We start from the raw sequence: 22,468 nt of genomic DNA, 5'->3' as shown, positions 1-22,468 counted from the left end.
CTGTGGCAATAAGAGCAGGTCATTCTGAGACTGGGTATTCTGCAGCGAGTGACTCACCTCCTGACACCCCAAAGCCTTTCCACCATCTACAAGGCACAAGTCAGGATGAGTGCAGCTCCAACAACACTCAAGAAGCTCGACACCATCCAGGACAAAGCAGCCCGCTTGATTGGCACCCCATCCACCACCCTAAACATTCACTCCCTCCACCACCGGCGCACAGTGGCTGCAGTGTGTACCATGCTCAGGATGCACTGCAGCAACTCGTCAAGGCTTCTTTGACAACACCTCCCAAACCCACCTCTACCACCTAGAAGGACAAAGGCAGCAGGCACGTGGGAACAACACCTGCATGTTCCCCTCCAAGTCACACACCATCCTGACTTGGAAATATATCGCCGTGCCTTCATTGTTGCTGGGTCAAAATCCTGGAACTCCCTACCTAACAGCACCACGGGAAAACCTTCACCACACAGACTGCAGCGGTTCAAGAAGGCGGCTCACCACCACTTTCTTAAGGGCAATTGGGGATGGGCAATAAATGCTGGCCTTGACAAGCAATGCCCACATCCCATGAACAAATGAAAAAAACATCATGACAACAGATTACTACATTAAGTAAACATACTGCCACTATACTACTGCAGTTGTAAACATACTGAGGCTATCGTTTGCATCATGGGAACACATTACTACAGAAAGTAAACATAGTGACGCCTGAATATGTTTACTTGCTCTATTTGCATTACGACATCTTTCTACAGTAAGTAAACATTCTGAGGCTATACTTTGCATCATAACAGCACATTACGACAGAAAGTAAACATACTGAGGCAAAAGGTTATATCATGGCAACATATTACTACAGTAAGTAAACATATTGAGGATATAGGTTGCATCATAGGAACACATTGCTACAGTAAGTAAACATACTGAGGCTACAGTTTGCATCACGGCAACATGTTACTACAGTGAGTAAACATACTGAGGCTGTAGGTTGCATCACAACAACATATTAGTCCAGTAAGTAAACATACTGAGGCTATAAGTTGCATCATGACAACCTATTACTTCTATAAGGGAACATATTGAGGCTACTGTTTGCATCATGACAATTTATTACTTCCACAAGGAAACATATTGAGGATATAGGTTGCATCATGGCAACATTTTACTACAGTAAGTAAACATATTGAGCATACAGTTTGCATCATGACAACATATTACTACAGTAAGTAAACATCCTGAGGCTATAGGTTACATCACAGCAACACATTATTACAGTAAGTAAACATATTGAGGCTATAGCGTGCATCATGGCAACATATTACTCCAGTGAGAAACATACTGAGGCTATAGGTTGCATCGTAGGAACACATTACTACAGGAAGTAAACATGCTGAAGCTACTGGTTGCATTATGGAAACAGATTAACATAGTAAGTAAAGATACTGACATGATAGGGTGCATCATGACAACATATTACTACTCTAAGTAAACATACTGAGGCTACAGTTTGCATCATAGAATCACAGAAAGGTTGCAGCTTGGAAGGAGGCCATTTGGCCCATCGAGTCCACATCATGATGGGGGATTCAATAGTTAGGGGAACAGACAGGCATTTCTGTGGTCGCACAAGTGATTCCAAGATGGTATGTTGCCTCCCTGATGCCAGGGTCAAGTATGTCACTGAGCGACTGCAGAACATTCTGAAGAGGAAGGGTGAACAGCCAGAGATCGTGGTCTGTATCGGTACCAACGACATAGGTAGAAAGAGCGATGTGGTCCTGCAGGCAGATTTTAGGGTGCGAGGAAAGAGATTAATAAGCAGGATCCCAAAGGTAGTAATCTCCGGGTTACTCCCAGTACCACATGTAGTGAGTATAGAAATAGGAGGATAGAGCAGATAAATGTGTGGCTGGAGAGATGGTGCAGGAGTGAGGGCTATAGATTCCTGGGTCATTGGGACCGGTTCTGGGGGAGGTGGGACCTATACAGGCCGACGTGTTGTACCTCAACAGAGCTGGGACCAATGTCCTCGCTGAGAGGTTCACTGGTGCTGTGGGGGAGGGTTTAAACTAATTTGGCAGGGAGATGGGCACCAGGATGTAGCATTGGAAAGAAGAAACAAGGTGCACAAAGGATTGGGAGAGACTGACAGCACTAGAGTAAGAAACAGTACGGTATTAGGAACATAGGAACATAGGAACAGAAGTAGGCCATTCAGCTCCTCGTGCCTGCTCCACCATTTGATAAGATCATGGATGATCTGTGATCTAACTCCATATACCTGCCTTTGGCCCATATCCCTTAATACCTTTGGTTGCCAAAAAGCTATCTATCTCAGATTTAAATTTAGCAACTGAGCTAGTATCAATGGCCGTTTGCGGAAGAGAGTTTCAAACTTCTACAACCCTTTGTGTGTAGAAATATTTTCTAATCTCGCTCCTGAAAGGTCTGGCTCTAATTTTTAGACTGTGCCCCCTACTCCTAAAATCCCCAACCAGCGGAAATAGTTTCTCTCTATCCACCCTATCTGTTCCCCTTAATATCTTATAAACTTCGATCAGATCACCCCTTAACCTTCGAAACTCTAGAGAATACAACCCCAATTTGTGTAATCTCTCCTCGTAACTTAACCCTTGAAGTCCTTGAAGTAAATAGATGGGATCAGACTCAGAGAGAATACAAGAAGGCCTAAGACAGGTTTACAGTGCACATGTGTAAAAGCACAAAGTGTGGTAAATAAGGTTGTTGAGCTGCAGGTGCAAATTGGCACAAGGGAATATAATGTCGTAGCGATAACAGAGACATGGCTCCAAAAAGGGCAGGATTCGGTACTAAATATTCCTGGATGCATGATATTCAGAAAAGATAGGGAAGGAAAGAAAAGAGGGTCGGGGTGGCAGTACTGATTGAGGAGAATATTGAAGTGCTGGAGAGAAATGATGTCCTGGGGTGGGGGGGGTGGTCAAGGACAGTATCTATTTGGTTAGCGTCAAGAAACAATAGAGGTGCCATTACACTACTGGGTGTATTCTATAGGCCACCAACTAGTGGGAAGGATATAGAGGAGCAAATTTGCAGGGAAATTACAGAGAGGTGCAAGAGCCATAGAGTAGTGATAATGGGGGACTTCAATTATCCTCATGGAGACTGGGATAGTAATAGTGTAAAGGGCAAAGAGGGGGAATCAAAGATTGGCAGGCAAAACTGTAATCGAACAATGGGCGGTCTTTAAAGAGGAGATGGTTCGGGTGCAGTCTAGGTACATTCCCACGAGGGGGAAAGGTAGAGCAACCAAAGCCAGAGCTCCCTGGATGACGAAAGAGATAGAGAATAAGATGAAGCAGAAAAAGGGGGCGTATGACAGATGTCAGGTTGATAATACAAGTGAGAACCAGGCTGAACATAGAAAGTTTAGAGGGGAAGTGAAAAAAGAAATAGGATGGCAAATAGACTGGCAACTAACATAAAAGGGAATCCAAAAGTCTTCTATAGGTACATAAATAGTAAATGGATACTAAGAGGAGAGGTGGCGCCAATTAGGGACCAAAAAGGAGATCTACGCATGGAGGCAAAAGGCATGGCTGAGGTACTAAATAAGTACTTTGTATCTGTCTTTACGAAGGAAGAAGATGCTGCCAAAGTCACAGTAAAAGAGGAGGTAGTTGAGATACTGGATGGGCTAAAAATTGATCAAGAGGAGGTACTAGAAAGGATGGCTGTACTTAAAGTAGATAAGTCAACGGGTCCAGATGTGATGCATCCTAGGTTACTGAGGGAATTAATGGTGGTAATTGCAGAGGTACTGGCCATAATCTTCCAATCATCCTTAGATATAGGGATGCTGCCAGAGGACTGGAGAAATGCAAATGTTACACCCTTCTTCAAAAAAGGGTGTAAGGATAAACCCAGCAACAACAGGCCAGTCAGTTTAACCTCGGTGGTGGGGAAACTTTTAGAAATGATAATCCGGGACAAAATTAACAGTCACTTGGACAAATGTGGATTAATAAAGGAGAGCCAGCACGGATTTGTTAAAGGCAAATCATGTTTAACTAACTTGATTGAGTTTTTTGATGAGGTAACAGAGAGGGTTGATGAGGGCAATGCGGATGATGTTGTGTATATGGACTTCCAAAAGGTGTTTGATAAAGTGCCACATAATAGGCTTGTCAGCAAAGTTGAAGCCCATGGAATAAAAGGGGCAGTGGCAGCATGGATACAAAATTGGCTAATTGACAGGAAACAGAGAGTAGTGGTGAACGGTTATTTTTCGGACTGGAGGAAGGTATGCAATGGTGTTCCCCAGGGGTCGGTACGAGGACCACTGCTTTTCTTGGTATATATTAATGACTTGGGTGTACAGGGCACAATTTCAAAATTTGCAGATGACACAAAACTTGGAAGTGTAGTGAACAGTGAGGAGGACAGTGATAGACTTCAAGAGGACATAGGCAGGCTGGTGGAATGAGCGGACACATGGCAGATGAAATTTAACGCAAAGAAGTGCAAAGTGATACATTTTGATTGGAAAAACGAGGAGAGGCAATATAAACTTAAAGTTAAAATTCTAAAGGGGGTGCAGGAACAGAAAGACCTGTGGGTATATGTGCACAAATCGTTGAAGGTGGCAGGGTAGGTTAAGAAAGCGGTTAAAAAAGCATACGGGATCCTGGGCTTTATAAATAGAGGCTTAGAGTACAAGAGCAAGGAAGTTATCTTGAACCTTTATAAAACACTGGTTCGGCCACAACCGTAGTATTGTGTCCAATTCTGGGCACAGCACTTTAGGAAGGATGTGAAGGCCTGAGAGAGGGTGCAGAAAAGATTTACTAGAATGGTTCCAGGGATGTGGGACTTCAGTTACGTGGATAGACTGGAGAAGCTGGGGTTGTTTTCCTTGGAACAGAGAAGATTGAGAGGAGAATTGATAGAGGTGTTGAAAATCACGAGGGGTCTAGATAGAGTAGATCGAGAGAAACTGTTCCCATTGGCGGAAGGGTCGAGAACAAGAGGACACAGATTTAAAGTGGTTGACAAAAGAACCAAAGGCGACATGAGGAAAAACTTTTTTACGCAGCGAGTGATTATGTTCTGAAATGCACTGCCTGAAAGGGTGGTGAAGGCAGATTCAATCGTGGCTTTCAAAAGGGAATTTGACATGTACTTGAAGGGAAAAAATTTGTAGGGCTACAGGGAAAGGGCGGGGGAGTGGGACTAGTTGGATTGCTCTTGCAGAGAGCCGGCACGGGCTCGACAGGCCGAATAGCCTCCTTCTGTGCTGTAACCTTTCAGTGATTCTATTCTATGATTCTATGACAACATATTACTACTGTAAGTCGACATACTGAGGCTATAGGTTACATCATGGCAACATATTACTACCGCAAGCAAACATACTGAGGCTATAGGTTGCATCATGACAACACATTACTGCAGTAAGTAAACATACTGAGATTGCAGGTTGCATTATGTAAACATTGTAAGTAAAGATACCGACACTATAGGGTGCATCATGGCAACATATTACTGCAGTCTTAAATATACAGCGGGTATAGGTTGCATCATAGCATAACCTTACTACATTAAGTAAACATACTGAGGTTATAGGGTGCATCATGGCAACAGATTACTATAGTAAGTAAACATACCGATGATATAGGGTGCTTCATGGCAGCATATTACTTCAGTAAGTAACAATACGAAGGCTATAGCTTGCATCATGACAACATATTACTACAGTCATAAACATACTGATGCCATAGGTTGCATCATGTCATAACATTACTACAATACATAAACACACTGAGGCTATAGGGTGCATCATGACACCATATTCATATAGAAAGTAAACATACTGAGGCTGAAGATGGCATTATGGCAACACATTACTACAGTAAGTCAACATACTGAGGCTATATGTTGCCAAAATATGACTACTGTTAGTAAACATACTGTGGCTAGGTTGAACCATGACAACATGTTACTACAGTATGTAAACTCACTGAGGCTATAGAGTGCATCATGACAGCATATTAATACAGTAAGTATACATTCTGAAGCTATAGGTTGCATAACATAAGGTAAATCAGGATAGGGATAGGGCAACTAAGGAAGGCACACGATAAACTCACAGGTAATGACAGCAAAATAGCAGAAATATTAAATAATTGCTTTGTCTCAGTATTTACCAGGGAGACTAGAAGGTGGGCATGACATTAGAAGAAGAGATCAGAAAAGATATAGGGTGCTCAATTTTGTAAGCCAAGTCCGGGTGCATTGGGGGCGGGGTGGGGGGCCAAGAAAATCAGAGAAATCTGGAGCTGGAACGAATCCCGGCTCCAACCCGCCAAGTTCCGCGTTGGACCTAGACGCATCTGGGTGCGCGCGCTTCAGGAAGCCGGAAGTCCCGTCGGCAATTAAAGCCAGCAAGAAGGTATTTAAAGCAGCAAATAAGGGAGTTGAACTTGTAAAATTACTTAGTTTTATGTTGATTGAGGGAGGGGAAAGGATTTTAACTCTGCCTCAGCGTATTTCCCATGGCCTCTGAAAGACACCATGGTGATGGAGCCGTGTTTCAGCCGGCAGCCATTTGGACATTTAAATGCCTGTTTGACAGATGGGGATAAAAAGTGAGTTAATGCAGCAGGGCACTCAGTTCTCTCAGGCAAACTTTTGGCTGCGAGATCTTTGTGTTTAGACTGAAAATTCTTGGTTTCCACTCAGAATTCTTCTGTTTACGCATATTTACCAACTTTTTGGATCCCATCAAACTGACACCATCAGAATGGGGGGCGCGATGGCTGCATTCACCACTACATCCGAGGACGAGGAACATCACCATTCTCGCCAGGCACGGTGTGCACTTCCGCCACTTGGAGCTCCAAAACACCAGGGTACCATGTTATTGGACAAGTAATCCAGAGGCCTGAACTAATAATCCGGAGTCATGAGTTCAAATCCCGCCACGGCAGCTGGGGAATTTAAATTCAATTAATTAAATAAAATCTGGAATAAAAAAAAACTAGTATCAGTAATGGTGGCCATGAAACGACCGAATTGTCGTAAAAAACCCATCTGGTTCACGAATGTCCTTTAGGGAACGAAATCTGTCGTCCTTACCTGGTCTGGCCTAAATGTGACTCCAGACCCACAGCAATGTGGTTGATTCTTAATCGCCCTCTGAAATGGCCTGGCAAGCCACTCATATGTACAATCTCGCGACTAAAAGTCATAATAAGAATAAAACCAGACGGACCACCCGGCATCGGACCACTAGGCACCGGACACGACAAAGGCAAACCAAGCCCAGTCGACCCTGCAAGGTCCTCCTTACTAACATCGAGGGACTTGTGCCAAAATTGGGAGAGCTGTCCCACACACTAGTCAAGCAACAGCCTGACATAGCCATACTTACAGAATCATATCTTTCAGCCAACGTCCCAGACTCTTCCATCACCATCCCTGGGTATGTCCTGTCCCACCGGCAGGACAGATCCACCAGAGGTGGCGGTACAGTGATATACAGTCAGGAGGGAGTGGCCCTGGGAGTCCTCAACATCGACTCTGGACCCCATGAAATCTCATGGCATCAAATCAAACATGGGCAAGGAAATCTCCTGCTGATTACCACCTACCGCCCTCCCTCAGCTGATGAATCAGTCCTCCTTCATGTTGAACACCACTTGGAGGAAGCACTGAGGGTAGCAAGGGCACAGAATGTACTCTGGGTGGGAGACTTCAATGTCCATCACCAAGAGTGGCTCAGTCGCACCACTACTGACCGAGCTGGCCGAGTCCTGAAGGACATAGCTGCCAGACTGGGCCTGCGGCACGTGGCGTGCGAACCAACACGAGGGAAAAACCGACTTGACCTCGTCCTCACCAATCTACCTGTCGCAGATGCATCTGTCCATGACAGTATTGGTAGGAGTGACCACCGCACAGTCCTTTTGGAGACGAAGTCCCATCTTCACACTGAGGACACCATCCAAAGTGTTGTGTGGCACTACCACCGTGCTAAATGGGATAGATTCAGAACAGATATAGCAGCTCAAAACTGGGCATCCATGAGGCGCTGTGGGCCATCAGCAGCAGCAGAATTGTATTCCAGCACAATCTGTAACCTCATGGCCTAGCATATTCCTCACTCTACCATTACCAACAAGCCAGGGGATCAAACCTGGTTCAATGAGGAGTGTAGAAGAGCATGCCAGGAGGAGGAGGCTCCGTAAACATCCCCATCCTCAATGATGGCAGAGTCCAACACATGAGTGCAAAAGACAAGGCTGAAGCATTTGCAACCATCTTCAGCCAGAAGTGCCGAGTGGATGATCCATCTTGGCCTACTTCCGATAACCCCACCATCACAGAAGCCAGTCTTCAGCCAATTCGATTCACTCCACGTGATATCAAGAAACGGCTGAGTGCACTGGATACAGCAAAGGCTATCGGCCCCGACAACATCCTGGCTGTAGTGTTGAAGCCTTGTGCTCCAGAACTAGCCGTGCCTCTAGCCAAACTGTTCCAGTACAGCTGCAACACTGGCATCTACCCGACATTGTGGAAAATTGCCCAGGTATGTCCTGTCCACAAAAAGCAGGACAAATCCAATCCGGCCAATTACCACCCCATCAGTCTACTCTCACTCATCAGCAAAGTGATGGAAGGTGTCACAACAGTGCTATCAAGTGGCACTTACTCACCTATAACCTGTTCAACAATGCTCAGTTTGGGTTCTGCCAGGACCACTCTGCTCCAGACCTAATTACAGCCTTGGTCCAAACATGGACAAAAGAGCTGAGTTCCAGAGGTGAGGTGAGAGTGACTGCCCTTGACATCAAGGCAGCATTTGACCAAGTGTGGCACCAAGCAGCCCTAGTAAAATTTAAGTCAATGTGAATCAAGGGGAAAACGCTCCAGTGGCCAGAGTCAACCTAGCACAAAGGAAGATGGTAGTGGTTGTTGGAGGCCAATCATCTCAGCCCCAGGACATTGCTGCAGGAGTTCCTCAGGGCAGTGTCCTCAGCCCAATCATCTTCAGCTGCTTCATCAATGACCTTCCCTCCATCATGAGGTCAGAAATGGGGATGTTTACTGATGATTGCACAGTGTTCAGTTCCATTCACAACCCCTCACATAATGAAGCAGTCCGTGCCCGCATGCAGCAAGACGTGGACAACATCCAGGCTTGGGCTGATAAGTGGCAAGTCACATTCGCGCCAGACAATGAGTATCTCCAACGAGAGAGAATCTAACCACCTCCCCTTCACATTCAACGGCATTACCATCGCCAAATCCCCCGCCATCAACATCCTGGGGGGTCACCATTGACCAAAATGTTAACTGGACCAGCCACATAAATACTGTGGCTACAAGAGCAGATCAGAGGCTGGGTATTCTGCGGCAAGTGACTCACCTCCTGACTCCCCAAAGCCTTTCCACCATCTACATGGCACAAGTCAGGAATGTGATGGAATACTCTCCACTTGCCTGGATGAGTGCAGCTCCAATAACACTCAAGAAGTTCGACACCATCCAGGATAAAGCAACCCGCTTGATTGGCACCCCATCCACCATCCTAAACATTCACTCCCTGCACCACTGGTGCACCATGGCTGCAGTGTGTACCTTCCACAGGATGCACTGTAGCAACTCGCCAAGACTTCTTCAACCTGCGACCTCTACCACCTAGAAGGACAAGGGCAGAAGGCACATGGGATCAACACCACCCGCACATTCCCCTCCAAGTCACACACCATCCCGACTTGGAAATATATCGCCGTTCCTTCATCGTTGCTCGGTCAAAATCCTGGAATTCCCTACCTAACAGCACACGGACTGCAGCAGTTCAAGAAGGCGGCTCACCACCACCTTCTCAAGGGCAATTGGGGATGGGCAATAAATGCTGGCCTTGCCAGCAACGCCCACATCCCATGAACGAATAAAAAAAAGTGTTGCACCACAGGCACCTGTATAAGAGCACAGAGGGCAACAATAGAGGGAGCGACGTCGCAGGAGGCACTAGCCTCGCCAGAGGGTCTACAGACCAAGGGTCAGCTTCCTGGACCTCTCTGAGGAGCAGTGCACACAGAGGCTGAGAGTGAATCATCAGGTGGTCGCAGACATCTGCAGCCTCCTTCATACCAAGCTGCTCCCGGCTGGGCCTGGCGGTATCTGTTAAAGTCACCACTGCCCTCAACTTCTTCACCTCTGGATCATTCCAGGGTGCCACCGGTAACATCGCCGGGATCTCTCAGTCGTCTGCACACAAGTGCATAAGGCAGGTCACCAACAGCTTGTTTCATAGGGCCTAGCAGTACGTCAACTTCCCCATGGATGACGTCAGCCAGACGGAGAGGGCAGTGGGATTCCACGCTGTGGCTGGCATCCCACGGGTACAGGGTGCAATCGATTGCACACATATAGCAATCCGAGCACTTACACACGAGCCAGGACTGTCCATCAACAGAAAGGGGTATCACTCCATCAACACTCAGCTCGTTTGTGATCACCGCAAAAGATTCCTTCATGTGTGTGCCAGATTCCCTGGCAGCTGCCACGATTCCTTCGTTCTGAGGGAATCCAACATCTTGGGCCTCTTCCACGCACCGAACACCCTTAAGGGCTGGCTCCTCAGGGACCAGGGATATCCCCTGCACATGTGGCTCATGACACTTCCGAGGAACCCCATCAGCGAGCAGCAGCGTCGATACAACGACAGCCACATCGCCACCAGGTCTATAATTGAACATGCGATAGGACTGCTGAAGAAGTGATTTTGGTGCTTCGATTGTTCTGGGGGAGTGCTTCAATACGCACCAGCAAGAGTGGGTCGCATTATAGTAGTGCATGGCACAACAGAGAGGGTTACCGGTTGAGGAGGCCCCATCCCCTCACCCACTATCCACATGTGCCATCCACATTGAGGAGGAGCAGGAGCAAGAGGAGGAGGTGGAGGAGGAGGAGGAGGAGGAGGAGGACGATGAACCCATGGGCAAAGCAGCGGTTCACCTGGCTGCTCGTGAGGCCAGGGAGTCACTCATATGTGAACGGTTCTCTTAAGATCAGAAAGTGAGAAGAGTCCAGTCCTCACGCCACCTGGAAAGACCAGCGCCAACACCAGCCGCCCCCCCCCCCGCGCCCCCCACCCTCCCCGCACAAAACTGTCCTGCAGCTACACATACACCCACATTAAAGTGACCCATGGGGTGGCATCAAGTGTCGCCGTTCATGGTGAAGCACGTGAAACGGCGCTATCACAAAAGCCAGTCAATGGACAAGATGTGGCAGTAGTGGTGAGAATGATAACATTTAATGTGACTTTAACAAAAACCAAATATAAATGAAAAACATGACAGTCTGTCACACACCCATCTGCATACCCTTCCTGATCACAAAACCTTAGCCTTTCTCTTCTTACTACTTCTACGTGGTGCATCCCCTGTGGCTGCAGCAGAGGTAGTGGCAGGTTGCTCATGTTCATGCCCTGACTGCTTAGATCCTTTCGGCCTATGCCCTCTGGGTTTTGGAGCCCGTGAGGGCCCCTCCAAAGACTGCTCCACCTGCACCTGTGCAGGGGCAGACTCGGCCACCTGGAGAGGAGGCAGCATTGCGGGTACTGGATAAGAGGAGGGGCAATAGGTGAGACATGGGTGCGCTTTGAGTGGCGTCCCTGCTTCCATGTCCCCTTTCGCCATCATCCCTCTCCTGGGCCAGGCCCACATCACTCCTACCACCCTGCTGGAGAACAGTTTGGAGGACATGTGTAATGCCTTGGAAGGCCACTTCTAAAGTCTCCGTCCGCCTGCTTAAGGCGGCAGAATGTTGTTCACCCTGAGTCCGAACGGCCGTTGCCAGGGCCTAAATGGACTCATTTGTGAGCAGTGCTTGAAGCTCAATGGAGGCCAGCCTTCTATCCATCGCAGACATTCCCGCACTTACCTGCGACACTATCTCAGACATTCCCACACTTACCTGCGACACTATCTCAGACATTTCCGCAGTTATGTGTGACACTATCTCAGAAAGTTGCTCACGTCCCTGTGACACTATCTCAGAGATTCCCTCACGTCCTTGTGACACTATCTCAGAGATTCCCTCACGTACCTGTGCCACCATTCTACTCAGGCAGGAGTTGGACTTTCCATCCTCTGCGTTAATGTGGAGAGACTGCGTGGCACCTGTTCCAGTACCTCGCAAATGTGTTGCTGTCCCTCAATCATTCTCCTTTTAAAAGATGGCCCCCGGGGTTCAGCATCTGCGTCCAGCTGAGCAGTCCGGAGAGGAGTGCGCCCAACGACGCAGACTCTCCACAGATGCCCCTGCTACCAGTGTCTGCTCGTGCTCACTTGTGTGTAGTGACTCATCAGGTGCCAACCCAACTAACTGACTACTAGGACCCACCGAGGTGTGAGTATCTGCGCTGGTGGATGGCTCACTAAGATGTGACAGTGCGCCCTCAGACGCCGGGAGCTCCTCTGAGGAACCGCCCTCTGCCGTCACTGTGGTCGCTGAAGGGCCTGTAAGAGAACAGAAGGCAATATTAAGCATCATTACAGATGTGTCATGTTGCGATGAGCATACTGAGGTGTTCAACATGCCAAGCATTGTTAACATCAATTCATGTTGCATGTGATGAATGTTAAAGTTGTGTCACCAGACGTTTGTGGGGTGCCAGTCTCAGCATCCCCGACAGACAGGTACTCGAGGGTGCAGTTGATCTCCAGGGCCTCCTCCTCCGTGTATTTGTTGTGGCCCCCCTCCAGTCCTCACCCTCTTGCGTGCACCTTGCGCTCTCTACTCCTAGAAAGGAATAAAGTACAGATGTGTGAGTGAGTGATGGTGAAGTGGCCAGCCGATGAATGCATTGCTTTGGGTGAGGCTGACCATTAAAGAGATGCATCAGAGGGTGAGTATGAGACAGAGACATCACACTGGATCAGGATTGGGGTGAGTGGTAGTGGTGGAGTCACAAATGGGGAGGTGAGGAAGTGCTCAGGAAGTGCAGGTAAGTTGAGGATGAGCCTTATGTGGGTGTGAGGAGTGATGTGATGGAGTAGTCTTGGCAGTGCAGAATGAGTTTGGGGGGGTGGGGGGGAGTGATGATGTGCAACACGGAATGCAGGAGAATCAGTAAGTGTACTCACTTTTACTGACCTAGTTAGGTCATTGAAACGCTTCCTGCACTGGACCCATGTGCAGGATATGTTGCCCCTGCTGGTAACCTCCTCTGCTACCTCGAGCCAGGCCTTCTTTGTGGCAGAGGCAGGGCGCTTCCTTCTGTCGGCCGGGTAAACCAGTTCCCTCCTCCTCCTCCTCGCCCCGGCCAGTAGCACCAGAAGTGAGGCATCATTAAATCTTGGAGCAGCCTTGCCCCTGTGCTGCTCCATTGTGTCTTTTTGGTCTTTGTTCCAGCAAAAGCCATTGGAGCCATGGCCCTTCAAATACAGACGCTCCAGCTGACAGCCTGACATGCGAATCCGCAGTCCGCCCACTGCGCAGCTTTCCGACATTCTTACCACTCTTTGGGTAATGAAGTTTCTCCTGAATTTCCTATTGGATTTATTAGCGACTATTTTATATTTATGACCTCTAATTTTGGACTCCCCACAAGTGGAAACATTTTCTCTACGTCTACCCTAATAAACACTTTCATTATCTTAAAGATCTCTATCAGGTCACCCCTCACCTTTCTCTTTTCTAGAGTTAAGAGCCCCAGCCTGTTCAGCACTATTCTCTTTTATAATGAATTTATATATATGTGTTAGTGCCTCTGCTATCTCTTCCCCTACTTCTTTTAATATGTGCCGAGCAATCCATCTGGACCAGGGGTCTTATCCTCCCTGAGTTTGATTAGTCTATCAATTATCTCCCCCCTTTCTATCTTAAATGTTTTAACATCTTTTTCGATCTCTTCTTCTAATGTCCTATCCACCTTGTTATTCTCCCTGGTAAATATGGAGACAAAGTAACTATTTAATATTTCTCCCATTTCGCTATCATTACCTGTGAGTTTAATCTTGTGCATCCCTTAGTGGTCCTATCCCTATTCTGATTTTTCTTTTGTTATTTATGTAGAATACTTTACTATTTTTTTAATATTCCTTGATAATTTAATCTTGTAGTTCCTCTTTGCTTTCCTAATTGTTTTTTGACTTCTTTCCTAACCTCTTCATATCCCCTTTTGTCATCATCTCCTCTCCTTTACTGTCTATGTCCTTAGTGCATGCCTTTTTCCTTAGTTTCAATTTTACCCTTATCTCTTTTCTCATCCATGGAATTTCATTATCGGCTCATTTGTTCTTGCTTTTTAGAGGAATATATTTCTCCTGAGCTCCATAGATCACCGTTTTAAATATCACCCACTGCTGTTCTCTCTCTTTGTCTGCCATTTTTTTTCCAATTGTAAACAATTTTACAACACGGGGGCTCGAAAGCTTGTGGGATTAAAAATAAAATCGTTGGACTATAACTTGGTGTTGTAAAATTGTTTACAATTGTTAACCCCAGTCCATCACCGGCATCTCCACATCATTTTTTTTCCAGTTTAACTTCCCTAGTTCCATTCTCATCCCCTTAAAATTAGCTTTATTCCAATCTATTACTTTGGCCCTTGTCTTACTTATGCATTTCTCAATCATTATTTTAAACCTTATTATGCTATGATCGCTATGGCCTAGATGTTCCCCTACATTTACTTCTCTTTTCTGCTCTGGTTTATTTCCAATTATTAGATCCAGCAGTGAATACTCACTTTTTGGGCTTCTCACATATTGAAAATCATGTACACACTGGAAAAACTTCATTCACCTTTCCCTACCTTTTCTTGCCAGTTTATTTGGGTGCAGTTGAAATCTCCTATGATTATTATTCAATGTTTTTTACTCATTTCGTAGATTTGTCTATAGGGTGCCCCATGGCAACACTTTACTTTGGTAAGTAAACATATTGAGACTATAGGGTGCATCATGGCAACACACTACTACGGTAAGTAAACATACTGAGGCTTTAGGGTGCATCATGGCATCACATTACTGTAGCAATCGAACATACTGAGGCTATAGGGTGCATCATGGCATCACATTACTACAGGCAATAGGGTGCATCATAGCACCATATTACTACAGTAAAAGAATATACAGAGGCTATAGAGTGCATCAGTGCAACACATCACTACATTACTACATCTCCCCTCATGCCCCCTCCAAGCTCATCTTGACCATGAGACCCACCTCCTGCTTCCTCAACCCTATTCCCACCAAACTGCTGACCACCCAACTTCCCTTCCTGGCCCGCATGTTAGCTGATATTGTTAACGGTTCCCTCTCCTCAGGTACTGTCCCCCTCCCCTTCAAATCTGACGTCATCACCCCACTCCTCAAAAAACCCACCCTTGACCCCTCTGTCCTTGCAAACTACCGTCCCATCTCCAACTTCCCTTTCCTCTCCAAAGTCCTTGAACGTGTTGTCACTGCTCAAATCCGTGCCCATCTTTCCTGCAACTCTATGTTTGAATCTCTCCAATCAGGTTTCCACCCTTGCCACAGTGCTGAAGCGGCCCTTGTCAAAGTCATAAGTGGCATCCTATGTGACTGTGACCGTAGTAAACTATCCCTCCTCATCCTTCTCGACCTGTCTGCAGCCTTTGACACAGTTGACCGCACCATCGTCCTCCAATGCCTCTCCTCCATCGTCCAGCTGGGTGGGACTGCGCTCGCCTGGTTCCATTCTTATCTTTCCAGTCGTAGCCAGAGAATCACCTGGCTTCTCTTCCCACTCCTGCACCGTTAACTCTGGAGTCCCCCAAGGATCTAACCTTGGCCTCCTCCAATTTCTCATCTACATGGTGCCCCTTGGCGATATCATCTGAAAACCCAATGTCAGATTGCACATGTACGCTGACAACACCCAGCTGTACCTCACTACCATCTCCCTCGACCCCTCTACTGTCTCTCAATTGTCACACTGCTTGTCCGACATCCAGTACTGGATAAGCAAAAGTTTCCTTCAGCTAAATATTGGGAAGACCGAAGCCATTGTCTTTGGTCCCCGCCGCAAACTCCCTTCCCTAGCCACCGACTCCATCCCTCTCCATGGCCACTGTCTGAGGCTGAACCAGGCCATTCACAGATTTGCCATCCTATTTGACCCTGAAATGAGCTTCCGACCACGTATCTGCTCCATCAACAAGACCGCCTACTTCCACCTCCGTAACATCGCCGATCTCAAGCCCCTTCCTCAGCTCATCTGCTCCTGAAACCCTCTTCCATGCCTTTGTTACCTCTAGACTCAACTATTCCAATGCTCTCCTGGCTGGTCTCCCATCTTCCACCCTCCATAAACTTGAACTCATCCAAAACTCTGCTGTCCGTATCCTAACTTGCACCAAGTCCCGTTCTCCCATCATCCCTGTGCTCGCTGACCTACATTGGCTCCCAGTCTGACAATGCCTTGATTTTAAAATACTCATCCTTTTTTTCAAATCCCTCCACGGCCGTGCCCCTCCCTATCTCTGTAACCTCCTCCAGCCCTACAACCCTCCGAGATCTCTGCGTTCCTCCAATTCTGGCTTCTTGCGTATCCCAGATTTAAATCGCTCCACCATTGGCGGTCGTGCCTTCATCTACCTAGGCCCCTAAGCTCTGGAATTCCCTCCCTGAACCTCTCCACCTCTCTACCTCTCTACCTCTCTCTCCTCCTTTAAGACGTTCGTTAAAACCTACCTCTTTGACCAAGCTTTTGGTCACCTGTCCTAATACCTCCTTATGTGGCTCGATGTCCAATTTTGTTTGATAACGCTGCTATGAAGAGCCTTGGGACGTTTTTGACTACGTTAAAGGCGCTATATAAATGCAAGTTGTTGTTGTTAAGGAACATATTGAGACTATAGGGTGCATCACACACTACATTCCTACAGGGAAGAAACATAATGAGGCAATAGGATGCATCATGGCAGCACATTACTACGGTAAGTAAACATACTGAGGCTAGAAGGTGCCTCTACTAGGTGTTAAATTGGTCGGGATATTCAAAACAAAACAAAATAAACAAGTTGAAGCTAATGAGCCTTATTTTACTCAGGCTGGTGTTTTCCAGGTTCAGTAAAGTCTGCCTTTTAAGTAATTATTTGCTTCAAGTGATGATATTAATCTCTGTCAGTGGAGAATTCCCAAGGGAATAACATTTTCTGTGTAGATCGACCGCACAGGCAAATATTTGGCCAACTAAAGCTTGGCACCATGATATGTGCGGGTGTGAGTCAGCAATACAGAGTCTTTGATGTCATGGAAAAATGGTGTAATTAGAATAAATATATATTGTAGTAATTTCGTTAACTCTATTTTCTTTGTCTGGAAGGAGGAGGGTGAGAGAGAAAGCTGACTCTTTGCAATGTGAAATTCAAGCCGTTCAGTTATTCACTTTCAATTCGCAGTTAGTAAAATGTTTGAAAAAAACAAATAACAACTGAGAACCTCTTAAAAAGTTTTAGGAACAAGAACGGGCCATTTGACCCAACAACAACAACATCAACAACATTTATATAGCACCTTTAATATGGAGGGGGCAAGGCCATGGAGGGATTTGAAAACAAGGATCAGAATTTTACAATTGAGGTGTTCTCCGACAGGGAGCCAATGTAGGTCAGTGAGCACAGGGGGGGTGATGAGAGAACCGGACTTGGTGCGAGTTAGGATACGGGCAGCAGAGTTTTGGACGAGCTCAAGTTTATGGAGGATGGAAGATGGGAGGCCGGCCAGGAGAGCATTGGAATAATCGAGTCCAGAGGAACAAAGGCATGGATGAGGGTTTCAGGAGCAGATGAGCTGAGGCAGAGGTTAGGTTTAGGAGACGGGCGATGTTACGGAGATGGAAGTAGGTGGTCTTGTGATGGAGCGGATATGTGGTCGGAAGATCATCTCAGGGTCAAATAGGATGACAAGGTTGTGAAAGGTCAGTTTCAGCCTCAGACAGTAGCCAGGGAGAGGAATGGAGTCGGTGGCTAGGGAACAGAGTTTGTGGTGGGGACCATAGACAATGGCTTCAGTCTTCCCAATATTTAGTTGGAGGAATTTTTGCTCATCCAGTACTAGATGTCGAACAAGCAGTGTGACCAATCGGAGACAGTGGAGGGTTCAAGAGAGGTGGTTGTGAGGTAGAGCTGGGTGTCGTCAGAGTACATTTGGAACCTGACGTTGGGTTTTCGGATGATGTCGCTGAGGATCACCATTTAGATTAGAAATAGGAGGGGGCCAAGGAGAGGTCCTTGGGGGACTCCAAAGATAACGGTGGAGGAACAGGAAGAGAAGCCATTGCTAATAATTCTCTGGCTACAACTGGATAAATAAGAATGGAACCAGACAACCGCAGTTCCACCCAGCTGGGCAACGGAGGAGAGGCGTTGGAGGAGGATGGTGTGGTCAACTGTGTCAAAGGCTGCAGACAGGTCGAGAAGGATGAGGAGGGATAGTTTGTCACAGTCACAGTCACATAGGATGTAATTTGTGACTCTGATAAGAGCCGTTTCAGTACTGTGGCAAGGGGTGGAAACCTAATTGAAGGGATTCAAACACAGAGTTGCGGGAAAGATGAGCACGGATTTGGGAGGCAACAACACGTTCAAGGACTTTGCAGAGGAAAGGGAGGTTGAAGATGGGGCGGTAGTTTGCAAGGACAGAGGGGACAAGGGTGGGTTTTTTGAGGAGGGGGGTGATGACGGCAGATTTGAAGGGGAGGGGGACAGTAACCTGAGAAGAGGGAAACGTTAACAATATCAGCTAACATGCGGGCCAGGAAGGGAAGTTGGGTGGTCAGCAGTTTGGTGGGAATAGGGTCGAGGGAGTAGGAGGTGGGTCACATGGTCAAGATTAGCTTGGAGAGGGCATGAGGGGAGATAGGATAGAAACTAGAGAAAGATGCGAGTACAGGGCGAAGGCAGGGGGGATCCTTAGGGGAAATTTGGCTTGTTGGGCTAGGGAAAGGAATTGAAGCAGCAGAGGCAGCTGAAGAGATGGTCTCAATCTTAGTGACGAAGAAGTCCATGAGCTCCTTGCACTTGTTGTTGGAGGTGAAGTTAGAGGAGGCAGGGGAGAGGGGTTGAAGAAATGGTTTGTTGTAGAGAAGAGAAGCCGGGGGTTATCTTTGCATTCCAGGATGATCCTGGAATAGTGAGCAATTTTGGCAGAGGAAATCAGGACCCGATGGTGCTTTATGTGGTCTAGCCAGATCTAGCGATGAATGGCTAAACCAGTTGTCCACCATAAACGTTCAACTAGTTTATCCCTTGTGATGAATCAACCCCACCTCCCTACCTCATCCCCATATAACCTCAACCCCACCTCTCTACCTCATCACCATATAACCTCAACCCCACCTCTCTACCTCATCCCCATATAACCTCAATGCCACCTCCCTATCTCAACCCCACCTCCCTCCCTCATCCACATTTAACCTCAACCCCACCTCTCTACCTCATCACCATATATCCTCAACCCCACCTCTCTACCTCATCCCCATATAACCTCAATACCACCTCCCTATCTCAACCCCACATCCCTCCCTCATCCCCATTTAACCTCAACCCCACCTCTCTACCTCATCCCCATGTAACCTCAATGCTACCTCTAACTCATCTCCATATAACCTCAACCCACCTCTATCTCATCGCCATATAATCTCAATCACAGCTCCCTACCTCATTGCCTTATAACCTCAATTACAGCTCCCATCTCATTGCCATATAGCCTCAACCCCACCTCCCTACCTCAGCCTCTCCTCCCTACCTCATCTCCCTATAACCTCACTCCCACCTCCCTATCTCATGCCCATATAACCTCAGCCCCTCCTCCCTCTAGAAACAGATAAAATTGCTACCTGAAGATTCTGACTGGAGATATAGTTATGGTAGAGGACTAGCAACCCAGAGGTGATGAGTTCAAATGGTAGTGAAAGCAGCCAGATTGTCATAAAGCCCTGTACAGGACTCCTTTCTTACCCAGTATGTAAGCCCAACATGAGAGAAATCACTGCTGGATCTAGTAATGGGAAATGATCCAGAGCAGTTAAGAGAAGTAAGTGTAGGGGAATATCTAGGCAATAGCGATCATAACATAATAAGATTTAAACTAATGATTGAGAAAGACATAAATAAGATAAAGACCTAAGTAATAGATTGGAAAAAAGCTAATTTTGAGGGGATAAGAATGGAACTAGAGAAGGTAAACTGGAAAAAAAATTGACAGATAAAGAGATAGAACAGCAGTGGAAAATATTTAAAATGGTGATCATTAGAGTTCAGGAGAAATATATTCCTCTGAAAAACAAGAACAAACTAGCCAATAATGAAACACTATGGATGAATAAAGAGATTGAAACTAAAGAAAAAGGCATACTCTAAGTACACAGACAATAAAGGAGAGGATGACAAAGGGGAATATAAAGTGGTTAGGAAATGGGTCAAAAAAACAATTAGGAAAGCAAAGAGGAGCTACGAGATTAAATTATCAAGGAATATAAAAAGAAATAGTAAAGTATTCTACAGACATATAAATAACAAAAGAAAAATCAGGATAGGGATAGGGCCACTAAGGGATGCACAAGATAAACCCACAGGCAATGACAGCAAAATGGCAGAAATATTGAATAGTTACTTTCCCTCAGTAATTAGCATGGAGTCTAAGAAGGTGAGCATGAGATCAGAAGATAAGATCAAAAAAGATCCAAAGACATTTAAGATAGAAAGGGGGGAGATAATTGATAAACTAATCAAACTTAGGGAGGATAAAACCCCTGGTCCGGATGGATTGCATTGGGACATATTGGGACATCGATAAGGTACCGCATTGTAGACTCATAACTATGGTCAGAGCATGTGGAGTCAGGGGACAGGTAGCAGAATGGATAGCAAGCTGGCTACAAAACAGAAAACAGAGAGTAGAGGTTAAGGGTATCTACTCAGACTGGCAAAAGGTAGCAAGTGGTGTTCCACAGGGATCAGTGCTGACAGCATTGTTGTTCACAATTTATATCCGGATGGATTGCATTGGGACATAATAGCAGATATTATATATTAAAAAATTGATTAGAAAAGGCAATAGTACTAGAGGACTGCTGGACAGCTAATGTTATTCCTATATTAGAAAAGGGAGATAGAACAAGCCCATGGAACTATAGATCAGCTTAACGCCAGTGGTAGGAAAGATAATGGAATCTTTACTCAAAGATGCAATAGAAAAACATCTAGAGAATGAAAATATAATAAAGAATAGTCAGCACGGATTTCGGAAGGGAAAGTCATGCTTGACCAACCTTATTAAATTCTTTGAAGAAGCAACAGAAAGAGTAGACAAGGATAATGTAGTAGATGTAATATATTTAGATTTTCAAAAGACCTTCGATAAGGTACCGCATTGTAGACTCATGACTATGGTCAGAGCATGTGGAGTCAGGGGACAGGTAGCAGAATGGATAGCAAGCTGGCTACAAAACAGAAAACAGAGAGTAGAGGTTAAGGGTATCTACTCAGACTGGCAAAAGGTAGCAAGTGGTGTTCCACAGGGATCAGTGCTGACAGCATTGTTGTTCACAATTTATATTAATGATTTGGACTTGGGAATTGGAAGTACAATTTCAAAGTTTGCTGACAACTCCAAATTGTGGAGTGTAGTTAATACAAAGAAAGAATGCATCAAAATGCAAGAAGACATTAACAAACTTGTTGAATGGGTGTAATTGGTGAACGAATTTCAATATAGATAAGTGTGAGGTAGTACATTCTGGAAGGAAGAATAAGGAGGCCACATACTGCCTGGATAATAAGAGTTTAAATGGGGTAAAGAAGCAAAGGGATCTTGAGGTACAGATACACAAATCACTAAAAGTAGCAATGTACATTAATAAGGCCATAAAAAAAAGGCAAACCAAGCACTGTGGTTCATTTCTAGAGGGAAAGAATTAAAAAGCAGGCAAGTTATGTGAAACTTGTATAGAACCTCGGTTAGACCACACTTGAAGTACTGTGAACAGTTCTGATTTCCTTATTATAAAAAGGATATAGAAGCATTGGAGAAGGTGCAAAAAACATTCACAAGGATGATACGAGAAGTGAGAGGATATATTTACCAGGAAAGGCTGAAAAGGCTTGGGCTCTTTTCTCTAGAAAAGGGAAGGCTGAAGGGTGACCTGACAGAGGTCTTTAAGATAATGAAAGGTAGAGAAGATGTTTCCACATGTGGGGGACTCCAAAACTAGAGGCCATAAATAAAAGATAGTCACTAGTAAATCCTTTAGGGAATTCAGGAAAAACTTCATTACGCAAAGAGTAGTTAGAATGTGGAACTTGCTACCACATGTAGTTGAGGCAAATACATAGATGCATACATACACTAAAGGTATTACGGTAGATAAGCAGTGGCAGACATTTAAAGAAATATTTCAGAATTCTCAACGAATATACATTCCATTG

At 45.8% G+C, this 22,468-nt stretch overlaps 1 protein-coding gene across 1 annotated transcript in view; it reads right to left on the bottom strand.

Moving 5' to 3' along the window:
• The window catches only part of LOC137305690 (glutamate receptor ionotropic, NMDA 2B-like), a 388,749-nt gene that overhangs the window by 145,745 nt on the left and 220,536 nt on the right, over nucleotides 1-22,468 (bottom strand). The gene's annotated exons all lie outside the window — the stretch shown is intronic.

Source organism: Heptranchias perlo, chromosome 40 (assembly GCF_035084215.1).
Source record: "Heptranchias perlo isolate sHepPer1 chromosome 40, sHepPer1.hap1, whole genome shotgun sequence".
NCBI lineage: Eukaryota > Metazoa > Chordata > Chondrichthyes > Hexanchiformes > Hexanchidae > Heptranchias > Heptranchias perlo.
This window is presented reverse-complemented; position numbering and strand designations above follow the sequence as displayed.